Source organism: Garra rufa, chromosome 6, assembly GCF_049309525.1.
Source record: "Garra rufa chromosome 6, GarRuf1.0, whole genome shotgun sequence".
Lineage (NCBI taxonomy): Eukaryota > Metazoa > Chordata > Actinopteri > Cypriniformes > Cyprinidae > Garra > Garra rufa.
The window spans coordinates 4840081-4859620 of record NC_133366.1 but is presented as its reverse complement, the minus strand read 5'-3'; positions in this window follow the sequence as shown (position 1 = coordinate 4859620).

Here is a 19540-nt window from a genome sequence, read left to right as displayed (position 1 = left end):
ACTATATAGCATTTAAATACGTTTTTTTCCATAAAGAAATTATTGTGGATAATATGTGGATTATATGTGGATACAAATGTATACATTATTGAATTAGTTTTTAAAGTATAATTACATCATTTTATTAGATGTATTATATGTATGTTGATTTTTATAAAAATATAAAACTTTTTTGATCAGGCATTACCGCTGGGATCCGAAAGAGGACCCGATTCCGAGGCGGACTCAATTTGTCACCACAACGGCAAGGTAGATAAGCAGTAGTTTTTATTAGCTTTATGTTCATGTAAGTGTTTGTTTCTTTGTGGTTTCTATCAGATGTTCCTCTTTTAATCAAAGATGAATCGGCCCAAAAGAAAGGTATTCAAACCATCGAAGTACAGAACCGTGGATGAAAGCACTACTGAAGCCACGTGTGGTAGCAGCATGACCACCACTGTTTCAGGCAAAGATGATAGCACATTTAAGTGTAAGATCGGGAAGTACCTTTCACAATACTGCACGATTTTTTTCCTATTAATTATTTTTACCAACATATTCTATGCTAGTTACCTGCAATGGCTAACTTTTCGGCCCCCTTATGTTCCTTATAGTGCAACCTATAGATGGGCTATATTTACTTTAAATACAGTCTATGATGCAGTGCATTCACAACTTTGTAATTATGCATATATAATTCTGTTATTTATTTACAATGCAAAAGGATTGTTGACAAATTACACTCTAAAAAATCGCACTGTAAAATAACAGTAATCTACTGGCAGCTGTGGTTGCCAGCATTATACTGTTATTTAATAGCTCTCTACCGTTAATTTACAGCTCTTCATTTTTACAGTATGTTACCGTTATTATACCATGTGGTAACTCATTTTATTTGGGAAACCAATTGCTTCAAACCAATTCAGTAAAAAAAAAAAAAAAAAAATGTTTATATGGTGTTTGTTACATGTTGTGTGATGTTTCATGTCTTTTACCTTGGTTTTGCACTTTTCATCATTTGGTTTCTTCCATTGTCTCCCCCTGTCATTTTGTATCATTGGTTTAGTCCTCGTGTTTGTGTAATCACCGTCACCTGTGTTTGATTTATCAGTCATCTATGTCACCTGTGTCTTATGATTAGTTACTCCTTATAAGTCTGTCTTTGAGTTCAGTCTATTGTCGGTCATTCATGAAGTTTACCTGTGTGTGTGGATGTCTCCTGTTCAGTACAAGAAGTAATTAAAAGGATATATTATTCATGTCTGTCTCCCGCCTCGTCGAACCAGCACTGTCTCGTAACAGAATGACCGACCAAAACCGTAGTGCTGAGGAACGGCTGTGGAGCTTGAGGCAGAGCGGTCGGGAGTTGGAGCGGTATGTAGAGGATTTCCTTGAGCTTTACCATCAGGTGAGCTGGTCCGACGCTTCCTTCGGCTTTGTGTTTCTGTTGGGGTTGGACGAAGAAACAATTCGTTGCGATCTCTCTGGTTATGATGTCCCGTTTGTCGAATTGGTCAATACCATTCTCTATTATAACTGCTCCAATTTTGAGATAGAACTAATAAAGAATAACAGTCCGATACAACGTCCAACCCCCTCAGAAACACATCCCATCGCACCAGCTCACCCAATGCCAAGAGCCTCTGCATACCGATCCAACAGTTCAGACCGCCTGCCTCACCCTGAACACCCAGCGACCCTCCAGAGCTCCATAGCCTTCCTCAGCCCAATACCGCTGGCCACAGTTCCTGATCTCCCGGCCGAGATGGCCGATGTTCCTGATTTCCCGGCCGAGAGGGCCGAAGTTCCTGATTTCCCGGCCGAGAGGGCCGTAGTTCCTGATTTCCCGGCCGAGAGGGCCGTAGTTCCTGATTTCCCGACCAAGATGGTCGACGTTCCTGATTTCCCGGCCAAGATGGTCGACGGTTCTGAGTTCCCGGCCGAAAGGGATGTAAGGGACCTTATGGATATGGCACTGCCCATGGAGTTCACGGCCCCAATCCTCTCGCCAGAATCTCCACTGGTCCTGTCCTGCCGTCCAGAGTCTCAGCTGGTCCCGTCCAGTCTTCCAGAGTCTCAGCTGGTCCCGTCCGGCCGTCCAGAGTCTCAGCTGGTCCCGTCCAGTCTTCCAGAGTCTCAGCTGGTCCCGTCCAGCCGCCCAGAGCCTCCGCTGGTCCAGTCCAGCCGTCCAGAGCCTCCTCTGGTTACGACCAGCCTTCCAGAACCTCCGCTGGTTACGCCCAGCCTTCCTGAGCCTCCGCTGGTTACGTCCAGTCTTCCAGAGCCTCCGCTGGTCCAGTCCAGCCTTCCAGAGCCTCTGCTGGCCCAGTCCAGCCTGCCAGAGTGTCCTCCAGTGACGGGTCTTCCAGAGCTCCCGCCAGAGCCGACTCTTCCAGAGCTTCCTCTAGAACCCCCGTATGAACCAGCAAATTTCCCCAAGAAAATTTTGGGGGGGGGCTACAGGCCCTTAGCCAACGTGGCCTGGCCGAAGGTTGAGGCCAAGGCCACGAGGGCTGTCCTGCCATGGCCGCTTGAACTGTCTACACGGCCATGGTTTCCTGACCCACCATGGCTGCCTGAACTATCTACATGGCCATGGTCTCCTGACCCACCATGGCCACCTGAACTGTTTGTCCGGCCATGGCCTCCTGACCCACCATGGTTGCCTGAACTGTCTACATGGCCATGGTCTCCTGACCCACCATGGCCACCCGAACTGTTTGTCCGGCCATGGCCTCCTGACCCACCATGGCTGCCTGAACTGTCTACATGGCCATGGTCTCCTGACCCACCATGGCCACCCGAACTGTCTACATGGCCATGGTCTCCTGACCCACCATGGCCACCCGAACTGTCTGTCCGGCCATGGCCTCCTGACCCACCATGGCCACCCGAACTGTCTGTCCGGCCATGGCCTCCTGACCCACCATGGCCACCCGAACTGTCTGTCCGGCCATGGCCTCTTGACCCACCATGGCCACCCGAACTGTCTGTCCGGCCATGGCTTCCTGACCCACCATGGCCACCTGAACTAACTGTCCGGCCATGGCCTCCGGATCCCCCTGACCCGCCATGGCTCCCTGATCCGCCCTGGAGGCCTTCCCAAACCAGCAAGGTCCTGTCTTGTAACGGCCTCCAGGGCGCCCGCCCTCCCTCCCCGGTGTTTCTGTCACGGCGCGAGACGCGCCTACCGGGAGGGGGGGGGTAATGTTACATGTTGTGTGATGTTTCATGTCTTTTACCTTGGTTTTGCACTTTTCATCATTTGGTTTCTTCCATTGTCTCCCCCTGTCATTTTGTATCATTGGTTTAGTCCTCGTGTTTGTGTAATCACCGTCACCTGTGTTTGATTTATCAGTCATCTATGTCACCTGTGTCTTATGATTAGTTACTCCTTATAAGTCTGTCTTTGAGTTCAGTCTATTGTCGGTCATTCATGAAGTTTACCTGTGTGTGTGGATGTCTCCTGTTCAGTACAAGAAGTAATTAAAAGGATATATTATTCATGTCTGTCTCCCGCCTCGTCGAACCAGCACTGTCTCGTAACAGTGTTAGTACAGTGAACTTATTTAATTTGAGTCCACTAAGAAGAAATATTTCTTAATATAAACCCACAAACACTTAAAGTGTAATAAGGAAGCAACCGACTTTTACTCAAATCTTTATAGATTGTCATTAACTAACAAAAGCACAAATTTGTGTAATAAAGTGCTTAGTAAAGAGATTGTCACTATATCAGCAATTCCACAATGACTGTCTTTAAATAAAGCAGCAAATGTCAGTGCTTGCGGCTCATCATTGCCTGAAGCACAAGCTCTACTCTCCAGCACAATGGTCACCCACAAAACTAAATTAAACTAACAGATCTCTCTTGTACAAAAACACACCAGTTAGGCACAATTAAATATTTACTCTCCTTACCAGTTAATGACTTTGCATAATTGTTTTTCTATGAACATTCACTAATATTTTAGTGAAAATACCTTGATTTGCTTAGTAAATCTGACTGTTGTGTTTTACAGTATATTACTGTTTTTTCTTGAATTAACAGTAATCTACTGGCAGCTCTGGTTGCCAGCATGTTACTGTTTTTCTACAGTGTGTTGCCGTAAATTAATTACAGTTTATTACTGTTAAATTACATTTCATGCTGTTTTTTTTCATCGTGCATCTTTAACCCTTTAAAACCCACAGCAAAATCCTCAGTTTTAAATGAACACTTATAATGTGTCAACACTACAGAGTGTTTGAGTTAATGAGATAATTATATGATTGATCACATTCTGATTGAGCATTAGTGATGAACACCAGCTGTTAACAAACAAAATCCCTGAAGAAAAACACAAAAACAACTGACTTCAGCCACAGCCTTAGATGAAATCAACTGAAATAAAAGAAGACATTAAATCTCTCAAGATCTGATTAAACTCCTAAAATAGCATTACCAGCTTCACTTATTACCACACTGAATTTATTTCTGTCAGACGTCTACAGAAGAGAGTAGCAGAGGTTTAGATGTTTTTTTTTTTTTTTTTTCACTACCACGGTGGAGATCATTGTTTACTTTAGTTGCGCTCTTGAACCTTGACAATTTAAAGCTATTTTTTGTTGTTGTAATTATGTGTGTTTACAACATGCTGGTTATGGTAAAAAAAAAAAAAAAAAAAAAAAAAAGACAAGAAAAAATCTAGAATTGTCTATGGTTTGGTAATGACACAGGTTTTATCCAGTTATTAAATATTATCTATTGAATCATTTTTTTTTTCTGATTGCCATGTTGCCAAAAAAGATCTGCTGCACAGCAGAATCCCCAGTGTTTATTTAACACAGCGGTTCTCAATTCCAGTCCTCGCGCCCCCCCGCTCTGCACATTTTGCGTGTTTCATGTATCGCTTCCGACGTTTGTTCTATTCCAACGTTACTGCCCTTCGAAGTGGACATCACGGGATATTCCGCCATTATTCATTAGTTCGAAGCGAGCGTATGTGTTCCATTTAAAGGTCATTAAAGCGTGCGAGACATAAATTTAAAATGCATTTATTTACAGATGCATTTATGTCACACTTCTCTAGTAAGTTTCATCTGTGTGTGAAGACGCTACATGCGGTGGCGTAGCGTAAATATGTGAATGAATGTTTCAAAGTATAGTAAACAGATTTCCCCCGCTTAGGGAGCAGGGAGCAATGAACACTGTGCAGGCAATGTCAATCGGAACACATCCTGCACGGACCTCACTTCTAATGAGCTCGTTATCTGAATCAGGTGTGTTAACTAAGCGAGACATGCAAAATATGCAGAGCGGGGGGGCGCGAGGACTGGAATTGAGAACCGCTGATTTAACACATATAGACACTGAAGCAGTGTTGAAGTTAATGAGATAATTAGGTGATTAACAAAGTGATGATTGATCATTATTGAAGACACCTGATGTTAATAAGCAGAATCACCAAAGGAGAAAACCAACAAACTTAAGCAACCATTATAGTGGTCAGTGTTAACATTAGTTAGGCTCTTGACTCTTACATTTCAATATTAGGGCTTGTTTGACTGCAATTACTGAGTTATAACAGCCAGACAAGCCAAGAGCAAAAGTCATCAGGTGGCATTGACTGTGCTTGACATAATCATAATATAGTGACTTGAGTATCTGACATAGGATTTCCTTATAGACAAGAAACGTTGAACAAAAGAGCAATCAATTTTGGCATAATTAGACAGATGATGAAAAACGAGCTAATTTAATTTTAGACACACAGACATGAAGAATCAACATGAGAACCACAACAACGGTGACCATCAAAAAGCGTGTTGCAACCAATCAGAACTCATCCATGACTCCCATCATGCATTGCGGCATGAATAAATTATGAGAGTTCAGAGTTGATCTGTTTATCTGAATATGCCATTTGTCACCATTGTTGAGATTCATGGGCTGGTTCTTGATGTCTATGTGTGCCTATGTGAAACACTTTCTGTTTTTAAACAGGTTGTAAAAAAAATATATCCAAAAAGTATAGAAAGTGCTGGATTTTTTATATCTTGTAAAGGCTTTTACAATAAGCAACAAAAAGCTAATAGATTATACACTAGTTGATTCATGTCAAACAATAAATATGTTAAAACATAATCATCACCTGATGACATGAGCTTATGTCTGACTGTTTTAACTCAAATACAGCAGTCAAACAAGCCCTAATATTATATACGTAAGGGTCAAGATCCTAACTAATGCAAACATTGACCGCTATAATGGTTGCTTAAAACTTTTGGTTTTCTCCTTTGGTGATTCTGCTTAGTAACATCAGGTGTCTTCAATAATGATCAATCATCACTTTGTTAATAATCTAATTATCTTGTTAACTTCAACACTGCTTCAGTGTCTATATGTGTCCACACTCAGAATGTTAAATTAACACTGGGGATTTTGCTGTTTGCTGTAACACACTTGGTGGAAAAAAACAACAACAACATATAGATCATGTTCATGCTCAGCTAAATATAGCCAACATCAACTGACCAGCATTACTGTAACTAATGCATCATAAAAACCCAAACACAGCAAAAAAATATCAATTTTTAAAAAACAAGAGTCAGGAGCCCAATTAAATTAAAGCAAACACTGATCTCCACAATGGTATCGTCAAACAAAACAAAACATCATCATCTAAACATCTGTTCATTCTCAATAAGATCTTCTATAGACATCTGACAGAAATCAAATCTGTCCGGTTAGAAATGCGTGAAGTTGGTAAAGCTGTGTGTAGAGTTGTTTAAATTGTCAGTTGATTTCATCTAAGGCTGTGGCTGAAGTCAGTTCTATAGTTCTTGTGTTTGTCTTGTTTCTCTGTCAATCAGTGGTTCTGCTCATTAACAGCTGCTGGTCGTCAGTGTCTGAAGTCACTCATTAGTTTTCATTATCTCTGTAAGGTGGACTATATTAGTAAACTCATGTAGGGAATAGGGAATGAGGGTGTAGAGTTGGATTTTAAACACAGTCTCTGAGTGTCGATTCGCTGTTAATTCACGATACATAGCAGCAGGCTACTTTTCGAAATTGACAAATAATACCCAGAATGCACTGTTTTAATGGAAAACAGCATGTTACTGTCAAAATTTGGCCGTTTTTTTACAGCAATTTTTAACAGTGTAGGTACAAGACACTTGCTCCAATGTAACGGCTGAATTGTGTTTGGACATATCATGTACATTTAATCAAAATGTTACAATGCCATTGATGATTAGTTCTTGAATCACATGTTTTGAAAAGGAAAGTGGTCAAATTATAAGTCTTAGAATAGAGCAGGTAAAGAAATTAAACCTCTATCTGTTCTTTCTTTCTTTTAAAGCTAAGATTGCCGCTCTTAATGCAGAGATCACCTTGCTTAAAGATGAGTGTGATTTTTTGAATAAGGGGATTGAAAAGATGAAGTCTGCTGTCCCATCTGCAATGTCACAAATCCATACTTCCTCAGTGCCACGTCCCTCAGGTTGGTTTCATGCTTTATTGTTATCAGTTGCTGTCTGAACAACTATGTTTGCTTTGCAATAAGCTAAATTAATGAATAGTTCACCCCAAATTGAAAATTACCCCATGATTTACTTACCATCAAGCCATAGGTGTATATGACTTTCTTATTTGAGATGAACGTAATCTGAGTTATATTAAAATTTAGCCTGGCTCTTCTAAGCTTTTAATGGGTGTGAATGGAAGATGAGATTTTGAAGCTCAAACAAGCCAATCTATCCTTAATACAACTGCTCCACACAGCTCTGGGGGGTTACAAAAGGTCTTCTGATGCAAATCGGTGCATTTGTGTAAGAAAACTATCTATATTAAAACCTCATAAAGCAAAACATCCAGCTTACACCGCCACTTACGAAGAATGCATAATGACTCTTGCAGTTCATATCACGATGCGATGTATGACGTAGGACTTAACATAAGTGTTTTGAAATGGGTCACTTACAGTAAGAGTATTATAAGATGCCACAATACTGGGCATGCACATAACTAGCGTTGCAGATGCACAGTAAACTTGTGCCTGAGGGTTCGATGATCACAAATATGACTGATGCCTTAAAGGAGAAGTCCACTTCCATAACAAAAATTTACATATAATTTACTCACCCCCTTGTCATCCTAGATATTCATGTCTTTCTTTCTTCAGTCGATAGAAATTATGTTTCTTGAGGAAAATATATGAAATGTATGAAATTGTCTATATAATGGATTTCAATGGTGCCCCCAAGTTTAACTTCCAAAATGCAGTTTATATGCAGCTTCAAATGGCTCAAAAGATACCAGCTGATGAAGAAGGGTCTAATTTAAAAAAAATCGACATTTACAAACTTTTTACCTCAAATGCTAATCTTGTCTAAGTCTGCGTGAACTCTTTTTTTTTTTCTTTTCTTTTTTGCAGTTCAATACAGTTAAGGTATGTCGAAAAACTCCCATCTCATTTTCTTCTTCAATGTCAAAATCGCCCTACATTGCTATTTTACCTTTTTTTGGTAAAGGGATTTTGATCTACTTTGCATTTTCATTTACTAAACACTGGGTTGCTACTTCTGCAGCGATTTAGGATGAATTTGAAGCTGAGGAAGAAAATGAGATGGAAGTTTTTCGACATACCCTAACTGCACTGTAAAAAACAACCTATAGAATATACTCAATAAAATGGGGTAAACTGATGTAACAATTTGCACAGTTTGTTTGGGTAGATTCTATCCTATATATCTGAGTAAAGAATACCTGAATTGATCAGCTAAGACAAACTAAAAAAAAGTAGGTAAAGTCTACACAGCAAAAAGCCCAGTATTAAATGAACTCTCCCAATAGTTTGAGTCCATACTCAGAGTATTAAAATGAACACTGAAGCAGTGTTAGAGTTATTGAGGTAATTAAGTTATTCATTGAGTGGTGATTGACCATTATTAAAGACCTGTGTGATGTTAAAAAGCAGAATCGCCAAAAGGAGAAAATCTAATTTTGTAAGTCACCATTATAGTGGTCAGTGTCAGCATTAGTTTAGCTCTTTACCATTAACTTCTTAACATTAGGTTTTGTTTGGGTGCTCTAATTGAGTTATAACAGTCAGACAAACCAGGAGAAATTAGATTATGTGGTGTTGAACATGCTTTGAAAAAGTCATAATGTAATGACCTGAATAACTGAGTTATATTTTATGTTAATTACGCTGGATTAATCAGAGTATTAATTTTCAAGCTTATTTTGACAAAAATATACACTTATTTTAGATATAGACACACAGACATCAACAATCAGCATGAGAATCACAACAATGGTGACCATCAAAAACGTATGTTGTAGCCAATCAAAACTCATCCGTGTCTCCCATCATGCATTGCGGCATGAATAAATTATGAGCTGATGATTTCCGTGATGTTTAGAGTTGATCTGTTTCTGAATATGCTGTTTGTCACCATTGTTGAGATTCATATGCTGATTCCTGATGTCTGTGTGTGCCTAAAAGAGCAACTTTTAAATTTTTTTTGATGAGAAGAGCTTGTAAAAAGGCCAATAAAAAAAAAAAAGCTTTATTATTATTTTTTGCTGCTGTGAAACCCCAATGCAGTTGTAATAAAGAATATAGAACTGAAAGACTACACTCTAAACGATTCCAGTGGCTCAAATTAAGCTTATTTTAAACCAGAATTATCACCACTGCATGACTTTTGCTCTTTAGCTTGTTTGGCTGGTTTAGCTAAACAGCTAAACAAAGCTTAATGCTAAAAAGCTATAGGTCAAGAGCCCAACTAATGCTAACACTGACCACTATAATGGTGACATAAAATTTTTGGTGTCTTCAATCATTTTCAATCACCACTCAATGAATCACTTAATTACCTGATTAGCTTTGACACTGCTTCAGTGTTTCAGATCTATCTATCTATCTATCTATCTATCTATCTATCTATCTATCTATCTATCTATCTATCTATCTATCTATCTATCTATCTATCTATCTATCTATCTATCTATCTTCAAACCTTATCTATCTATCTATCTATCTATCTATCTATCTATCTATCTATCTATCTATCTATCTATCTATCTATCTATCTATCTATCTATCTATCTATCTATCTATCTATCTTCAAACCTTATCTATCTATCTATCTATCTATCTATCTATCTATCTATCTATCTATCTATCTATCTATCTATCTATCTATCTTCAAACCTTATCTATCTATCTATCTATCTATCTATCTATCTATCTATCTATCTATCTATCTATCTATCTATCTATCTATCTATCTTCAAACCTTATCTATCTATCTATCTATCTATCTATCTATCTATCTATCTATCTATCTATCTATCTATCTATCTATCTATCTATCTATCTATCTTCAAACCTTATCTATCTATCTATCTATCTATCTATCTATCTATCTATCTATCTATCTATCTATCTATCTATCTATCTATATTACTAGTAATGCTAAAATCATGCTAGCGACTTGCTAGTCTAGCTAAAATCATGCTAGCGACTTGCTAGTCTAGCTAAAATCATGCTAGCGACTTGCTAGTCTTGCTAAAATCATGCTAGCGACTTGGTAGTCATGCTAAAATCATGCTAGCGACTTGCTAGTCATGCTAGAATCATGCTAGCGACTTGTTAGTCATGCTAGAATCATGCTAGCGACTTGCTAGTCATGCTAAAATAATGCTAGCGACTTGCTAGTCATGCTAAAATAATGCTAAAATAATGCTAGCGCCTTGCTAGTCGTTCTGAAATCATGCTAACGACTTGCTAGTCGTGCTAAAATCATGCTAGCGACTTGCTAGTCATGTTAAAATCATGCTAGCGACTTGCTAGTCATGCTAAAATCATGCTAGCGACTTGCTAGTCATGCTAAAATAATGCTAGCGACTTGCTAGTCATGCTAAAATAATGCTAGCGACTTGCTAGTCATGCTAAAATAATGCTAAAATAATGCTAGCGCCTTGCTAGTCGTTCTGAAATCATGCTAGTCGACTTGTTAGTCGTGCTAAAATCATGCTAGCGACTTGCTAGTCTAGCTAAAATCATGCTAGCGACTTGCTAGTCTAGCTAAAATCATGCTAGCGACTTGCTAGTCTTGCTAAAATCATGCTAGCGACTTGGTAGTCATGCTAAAATCATGCTAGCAACTTGCTAGTCATGCTAGAATCATGCTAGCGACTTGTTAGTCATGCTAGAATCATGCTAGCGACTTGCTAGTCATGCTAAAATAATGCTAGCGACTTGCTAGTCATGCTAAAATAATGCTAAAATAATGCTAGCGCCTTGCTAGTCGTTCTGAAATCATGCTAGCGACTTGCTAGTCATGCTAAAATCATGCTAGCGACTTGCTAGTCATGCTAAAATAATGCTAGCGATTTGCTAGTCATGCTAAAATATTGCTAGCGACTTGCTAGTCATGCTAAAATAATGCTAAAATAATGCTAGCGCCTTGCTAGTCGTTCTGAAATCATGCTAGCGACTTGCTAGTCGTGCTAAAATCATGCTAGCGACTTGCTAGTCATGCTAAAATCATGCTAGCGACTTGCTAGTCATGCTAAAATCATGCTAGCAACTTGCTAGTCAATGCTAAAATAATGCTAAAATCATGCTAGCGACTTGCTAGTCATGCTAAAATAATGATAAAATCATGCTAGCGACTTGCTAGTCGTGCTAAAATCATGCTAGTGACTTGCTAGTCATGCTACAATCAGGCTAGCGACTTGCTAGTCATGTTAAAAATCATGCTAGCGACTTGCTAGTCTTGCTAAAATCATGCTAGCGACTTGCTAGTCATGCTAAAATCATGCTAGTGACTTGTTAGTCATGTTAAAATCATGCTAGCGACTTGCTAGTCATGCTAAAATCATGCTAGCGACTTGCTAGTCATGCTAAAATAATGCAAGCGACTTGCTAGTCATGCTAAAATAATGCTAAAATCATGCTAGCGACTTGCTAGTCATGCTAAAATCATGCTAGCGACTTGCTAGTCGTGTGCTAAAATCATGCTAGCGACTTGCTAGTCATGCTAAACTCATGCTAACGACTTGCTAGTCATGTTAAAATCATGCTAGCGACTTGCTAGTCATGCTAAAATCATGCTAACGACTTGATAGTCATGCTAAAATCATGCTAACGACTTGCTAGTCATGCTAAAATAATGCTAAAATCATGCTAGCGACTTGCTAGTCATGCTAAAATCATGCTAGCGACTTGCTAGTCGTGTGCTAAAATCATGCTAACGACTTGCTAGTCATGTTAAAATCATGCTAGCGACTTGCTAGTCATGCTAAAATCATGCTAGCGACTTGCTAGTAATGCTAGAATCATGCTAGCGACTTGCTAGTCATGCTAAAATAATGCTAGCGACTTGCTAATCATGTTAAAATAATGCTAAAATTATGCTAACGACTTGCTAGTCTTGTTAAAATCATGCTAGCGACTTGCTAGTCATGCTAAAATCATGCTAGCGACTTACTAGTCATTGTAAAATAATGCTAAAATCATGCTAGCGACTTGCTAGTCATGCTAAAATCATGCTAGCGACTTGCTAGTCATGCTAGAATCATGCTAGCGACTTGCTAGTCATGCTAAAATCATGCTAGCGACTTGCTAGTCATGCTAGAATCATGCTAGCGACTTGCTAGCCATGCTAAAATCATGCTAGCGACTTGCTAGTCATGCTAGAATCATGCTAGCGACTTGCTAGTCATGCTAAAATCATGCTAGCGACTTGCTAGTCATGCTAAAATAATGCTAAAATCATGCTAGCGACTTGCTAGTCATGCTAAAATCATGCTAGCGACTTGCTAGTCGTGCTAAAATCATGCTAGCGACTTGCTAGTCGTGCTAAAATCATGCTAGCGACTTGCTAGTCGTGCTAAAATCATGCTAGTGACTTGCTAGTCATGGTAAAATCATGCTAGCGACTTGCTAGTCATGCTTCAAATCATGTTAGCGACTTGCTAGTCTTGCTAAAACCATGTTAGCGACTTGCTAGTCATGCTAAAATAATGCTAGCGACTTACTAGTCATGCTATAATAATGCTAAAATCATGCTAGCGACTTGCAAGTCGTGCTAAAATCATGCTAGCGACTTGCTAGTCATGGTAAAATCATGTTAGTGACTTGCTAGTAATGGTAAAATCATGCTAGCGACTTGCTAGTCATGCTAAAATCATGTTAGTGACTTGCTAGTAATGCTAAAATCATGCTAGCGACTTGCTAGTCATGCTAGAATCATGCTAGCGACTTGCTAATCATGGTAAATCATGCTAGCGACTTGCTAGTCATGCTAAAATCATGCTAGCGACTTACTAGTCTTACTAAAATCATGATAGAAACTAGCTAATCATGCTACCACCCTGGGTACCCTACTAACCTCATATCTATCTATTCACAATCAAACTATATCTTCTAACTATTTATATCTATAAATCTTTCTATTTTCAAACTATTTATATCTATCTAACCTATCTATCTTCAAACTTTATCAATCAAACTAAAACTATTTCAAACTGAAAACCTTTAAACTTTCTTTAAACTAAAAGCTTTTAAAACTACTTAAAACTTACTGGCTAGGCTTTCTCAAGCCAACTTAAAGTTTGCTAACAAACTTTTTATCTAGTTATTCTTCTTCTTATTATTATTTTTCTGAGCGGAAAATATTTAGACACCTACTCCTCCTAGACCGTTCAAGCTACATACTCCAAACTCAGGTCAGATCTTCATACTGTTCTAACTTAGATTGCTATATCTTTTCAGACTGTTTTGAGTTATGGTTTTCTTAAAAATTAATATTTAAAATCATAAAAAGGTCCCATAGACTTTCATTGACCAAAAGTCCATGTCTGTTTGAACTATGTTTAATGTAAACTGCTAGAAGCCATTGATACTCAATTAAGCTTTAAGCTATCTATGTTCTTTCTAACTAATATCTATCTATCTATCTATCTATCTATCTATCTATCTATCTATCTATCTATCTATCTATCTATCTATCTATCTATCTATCTATCTATCTATCTATCTTCAAACCTTATCTATCTATCTATCTATCTATCTATCTATCTATCTATCTATCTATCTATCTATCTATCTATCTATCTTCAAACCTTATCTATCTATCTATCTATCTATCTTCAAACCTTATCTATCTATCTATCTATCTATCTATCTATCTATCTATCTATCTATCTATCTATCTATCTATCTATCTATCTATCTATCTTCAAACCTTATCTATCTATCTATCTATCTATCTATCTATCTATCTATCTATCTATCTATCTATCTTCAAACCTTATCTATCTATCTATCTATCTATCTATCTATCTATCTATCTATCTATCTATCTATCTATCTATCTATCTATCTATCTATCTATCTATCTATCTATCTTACTAGTCATGCTAAAATCATGTTAGCGACTTGCTAGTAATGCTAAAATCATACTAGCGACTTGCTAGTCATGCCAGAATCATGCTAGCGACTTGCTAGTCGACTTGCTAGTCGTGCTAAAATCATGCTAGCGACTTGCTAGTCGTGCTAAAATCATACTAGCGACTTGCTAGTCAACTTGCTAGTCGTGCTAAAATCATGCTAGCGACTTGCTAGTCGTGCTAAAATCATGCTAGCGACTTGCTAGTCGTGCTAAAATCATGCTAGCGACTTGCTAGTCATGTTAAAAATCATGCTAGCGACTTGCTAGTCTAGCTAAAATCATGCTTGCGACTTACTAGTCTTGCTAAAATCATGCTAGCGACTTGCTAGTTATGCTAAAATCATGCTAGCGACTTGCTAGTCATGCTAAAATCAGGCTAGCGACTTGCTAGTCATGTTTAAAATCATGCTAGCGACTTACTAGTCTTGCTAAAATCATGCTAGCGACTTGCTAGTCTTGCTAAAATCATGCTAGCGACTTGCTAGTCATGCTAAAATCATGCTAGCGACTTGCTAGTCATGCTAGAATCATGCTAGCGACTTTGCTAGTCATGCTAAAATAATGTTAAAATCATGCTAGCGACTTGCTAGTCGTGCTAAAATCATGCTAGCGACTTGCTAGTCGTGCTGAAATCATGCTAGCGACTTGCTAGTCATGCTAAAATCATGCTAGCGACTCGCTAGTCACGCTAAAATCATGCTAGCGACTTGCTAGTCTTGCTTATAATGCTAGCGACTTGCTAGTCTTGCTAAAATCATGCTAGCGACTTGCTAGTCATGCTAATATAATGCTAGCGACTTGTTAGTCATGCTAGAATCATGCTAGCGACTTTGCTAGTCATGCTAAAATAATGCTAAAATCATGCTAGCGACTTGCTAGTCATGCTAAAATAATGCTAGCAACTTGCTAGTCTTGCTAAAATAATGCTAGCGACTTGCTAGTCTTGCTAAAATCATGCTAGCGACTTGCTAGTCATGCTAGAATCATGTTAGCGACTTGCTAGTCTTGTTTAAATAATGCTAGCGACTTGCTAGTCTTGCTAATATCATGCTAGCGACTTTCTAGTCATGCTAGAATCATGCTAGCGACTTTGCTAGTCATGCTAAAATAATGCTAAAATCATGCTAGCGACTTGCTAGTCATGCTAAAATCATGCCAGCGACTTGCTAGTCGTGTTAAAATCATGCTAGCGACTTGTTAGTCATGCTAAAGTCATGCTAGCGACTTGCTAGTCATGGTAAAATCATGCTAGCGACTTGTTAGTCATGGTAAAATCATGCTAGCGACTTGCTAGTCATGTTAAAAATCATGTTAGCGACTTGCTAGTCTTGCTTAAATAATGCTAGCGACTTGCTAGTCTTGCTAAAACCATGCTAGCGACTTGCTAGTCATGCTAATATCATACTAACGACTTGCTAGTCATGCTAGAATCATGCTAGCGACTTTGCTAGTCATGCTAAAATAATGCTAAAATCATTCTAGCGACTTGCTAGTCGTGCTAAAATCATGCTAGCGACTTGCTAGTCATGCTAGCGACTTGCTAGTCATGCTAAAATCATGCTAGCAACTTGCTAGTCATGCTAAAATCATGTTAACGACTTGCTAGTCTTGCTTAAATAATGCTAGCAACCGCATAGCAACACCTTAGCAACCACCCTGGGTACCTTAGCAACCACATAGCAACACCTTAGCATCTATTCACATTCAAACTATTTATATCTTCTAACTATTTATATCTATAAATATATCTATTTTCAAACTATTTATATCTATCTAGCCTATCTATCTTCAAACTTTATTAATCAAACTAAAACTATTTCAAACTGAAAACCTTTAAACTTTCTTTAAACTAAAAGCTTTTAAAACTACTTAAAACTTACTGGCTAGGCTTTCTCAAGCCAACTTAAAGTTTGCTAACAAACTTTTTATCTAGTTAAACTTAATGTGATTCATATGCATCAGTGATACGTGAATGAAACAGGTAAGATTTATGTAATATTTCCCAGTGTTAAACAAGCACTGCTCAGTGTTCATGTGTTTCCACACTACAGAGTGTTTAAGTAGCATTGACACAGTGTTGGAGTTAAGGAGATCATTATGTGATGATTGACCATTGCTACTTGAACACTCTGTAGTGTGGAAACACATGAACACTGAGCAGTGCTTGTTTAACAATGGGAAATATTACATAAATCTTACCTGTTTCATTCACGTATCACTGATGCATATGAATCACATTAAGTTTATTAATATGTTTATATTAAAACTATGTAATCCAAATGCATGGAAAATTTGCATGTAATTGAATTACATAAAGTTTATTTTTAGGCCGAATTATTTTTTTGAGTGTATTTTGCTTCTTTACAAGTCTAAAATAAACTCTACTTAGTTCCATGTATTTCTGTGACTCTGGAGCCCGCTAGTTAAGTGAGTGGAATTCACTGTTGTAATTACAACGAATGGCTGTACACATGCATTTGTTGCTGCTGAAAGCAGTCTGCACTTTTTGCATAATTTCATACCTGTTTACCAAACCTGCATTCTGGTGGATGGATTGATGTCCTTTTTGCACTTTTTATTGACCCTTTGCCTATTGAAAAACATTGTTAATTACATCAATGAAGATGGCGACGAAAACTTTTTGTTAAAAAACATGTTTCATTGACTAAGATGAGACGTTGACAAAAACTAATATCTGATGATAAAAGCTATGGTGAAATTTATGCCGTATCTTGGTTAGGAAGACAAGAGGGGACTAAAATGTTATTTGAGAACTATACAAAAAGTTCACCTGTTTCAACTTAGGAACATAAGTTTTGTGGCTGCCTTAAGATTTTAAGTTATTTCAGCTTAAAAGCAGAAGTCATTTCAACTCACGACTTTAAATCTTGCCTAGTGTAGAATTGCTTCATTTAAAATAATTTGATTTTACAATATTTTCTGTTTCAACTTATACAATTAAGTTTAAATAAGTTTTAACATGCAAACAAACATTTAATCAATTAATAAAATCATAAATAGTTGATTTTATGAATATTTCACAATATGATTTGGAAAAAAAATCGCCATACCACCATTGTTGTGATCAGTGTTTGCTTTAGTCGGACTCTTGACTCTTTGTACTCTAACGTTAGATTTCCATTGTTTTTTGTAGCAATGCATTAAAATACATTGTTTAAGGCAATGGAAGTTGAGATCTACTGGGATCAGATGATGATTTTGACTGTTATCATTGTGATCTTATTTAAATGTTTGTTTACAAGTGTGGGGTTTTTTATATTGTTAACAGAAGGTAAGAGTCAAGAGCCCAACTAAAGCAATCACTGATCACAATAATGGTGGCTTGTTGAAATTTCAAAAATTTTCAGCATGTTAATGTCATTAACATTGACTATTTTTGACCTTGATTCAATGATTGCTTGCATGTTAAAACTTATTTCAAATTAATTTAATGCGTTGAAACAGAAAACATTGTAAAATCAAATGAACTTATATAAAGCAATTCAACACCAGGCAAGATTTAAAGTCGTGAGTTAAAATGACTTAAAATCTTAAGGTAACCACAAAACGTACATTCCTAAATTGAAATATGTGATTTTTTTTTTTTACAGTGTATGAGGATACTGACAATCAGTTTTTTACAAGACATTTTGAGTGTATGATCTAGCAGGCCAATAAGATTTGTATCTGTGTTGATGTCCAGCAGTTCTTTTATACAAAAGAAGTTTCTCCTAAGGGAGACAATAAATACTACCTTGAGGCTGACCTTCATTATTAATTATGTGGCTTTCTTATTTTCACATCATTATGACACTGTTGTATGACCATCCGAGGATTGGGGGTTAACAAATGATTATTTTTTAAATCAATTATTAGTTGTTCAAAGTTAACCCTCTGGGGTCGACAGATTCGTCGGCACGTTTTGTGGCAGTTTCTCTGATAACCCCAAAAGGATTGTTGCAGGGTTCCAAAAGCTGTTTTAGAACATTTAAACCTCATTTACACAAAATCATGTGTTTTTCTGAAAAAAAAAAAAAAAAAAAAAAATCTTTGGCATATAAGTAAATGGAATAAAATGACCCCTAAAAGATCCACAGAGCAGCTGCCAATTTATCAAAGGTTGAATTTACACAACGTTTTTTGTTTTTGCAGGTAATTTACTGGAAATCTGAATTGGACTGCCGTGAACTCTTCACGTCCTTATAAATCTCCTGTTTGATACACAAAACCGCGCTCAATTTACCTATAGCAGATTTATTTCTACATTAGACAGAGTGTGAACTTGTGTGTTTGATTCTGGATTCTGGAAGTTAATGAGAAAAATCACAGTCCCTATTTATAAATGTTTGAAAATGAAAGCAGTTATTTGTTACCTAACTATCATTTGCTATTTTTACAGTGTTTTTTTCAATTGCTAACAAGCATTGTTCAATACTGAAGCCACATTTCCAAAACCGTTCGCACATTCAGCCATATAGAAGTCTATGCGGACCAAACTGTGAATAAGTTTTCATTGCTTTCCGACAAAATGCATGCAATGACCATTTTTAAAGACACTTTTTTCATTCATACTCCACAACTGAAAAAACACTATACATTTTCAGCACATTTTTCAAACACGCTGCTTCCAAAAGTAATAAAAGCACATTCAAATCAGAACAATGGCAAACTGTTCATTTTGTAAATGTTGATAGGTTTTTGTTTTGGTATATAAAGAAATAGGGTGGAAATGCTGCTTTTCTCATTCATTCTTTGTGCTCTAATAAAAAGTTATTATCATCCAATAATAATATACTTATGTGACAAATCATTCAAACTTCAAAGATAAAAGTTAATCGATTATGTAATGCGTACATGTGTTTTTTTTGTTTTTTTTTAATCAGTGTGTTATGAATGAAATGTATGTTTTTGAATGAGAATTGTATTAGTGTTATGGTTAAACAAGCTTATTTTGAGATATGAAGTGTTTTGTTAGTCTGAGTGAGTTTTGGAGGTGAGATCAACTGTTTGGCAATGCAGTCTGTTTGAACAGTTTTGAAAATGTGGCTTCACTATTGAACAATGCTTGTTAGCAATTGAATAAAACTGTAAATTCTGCATTGGTGAA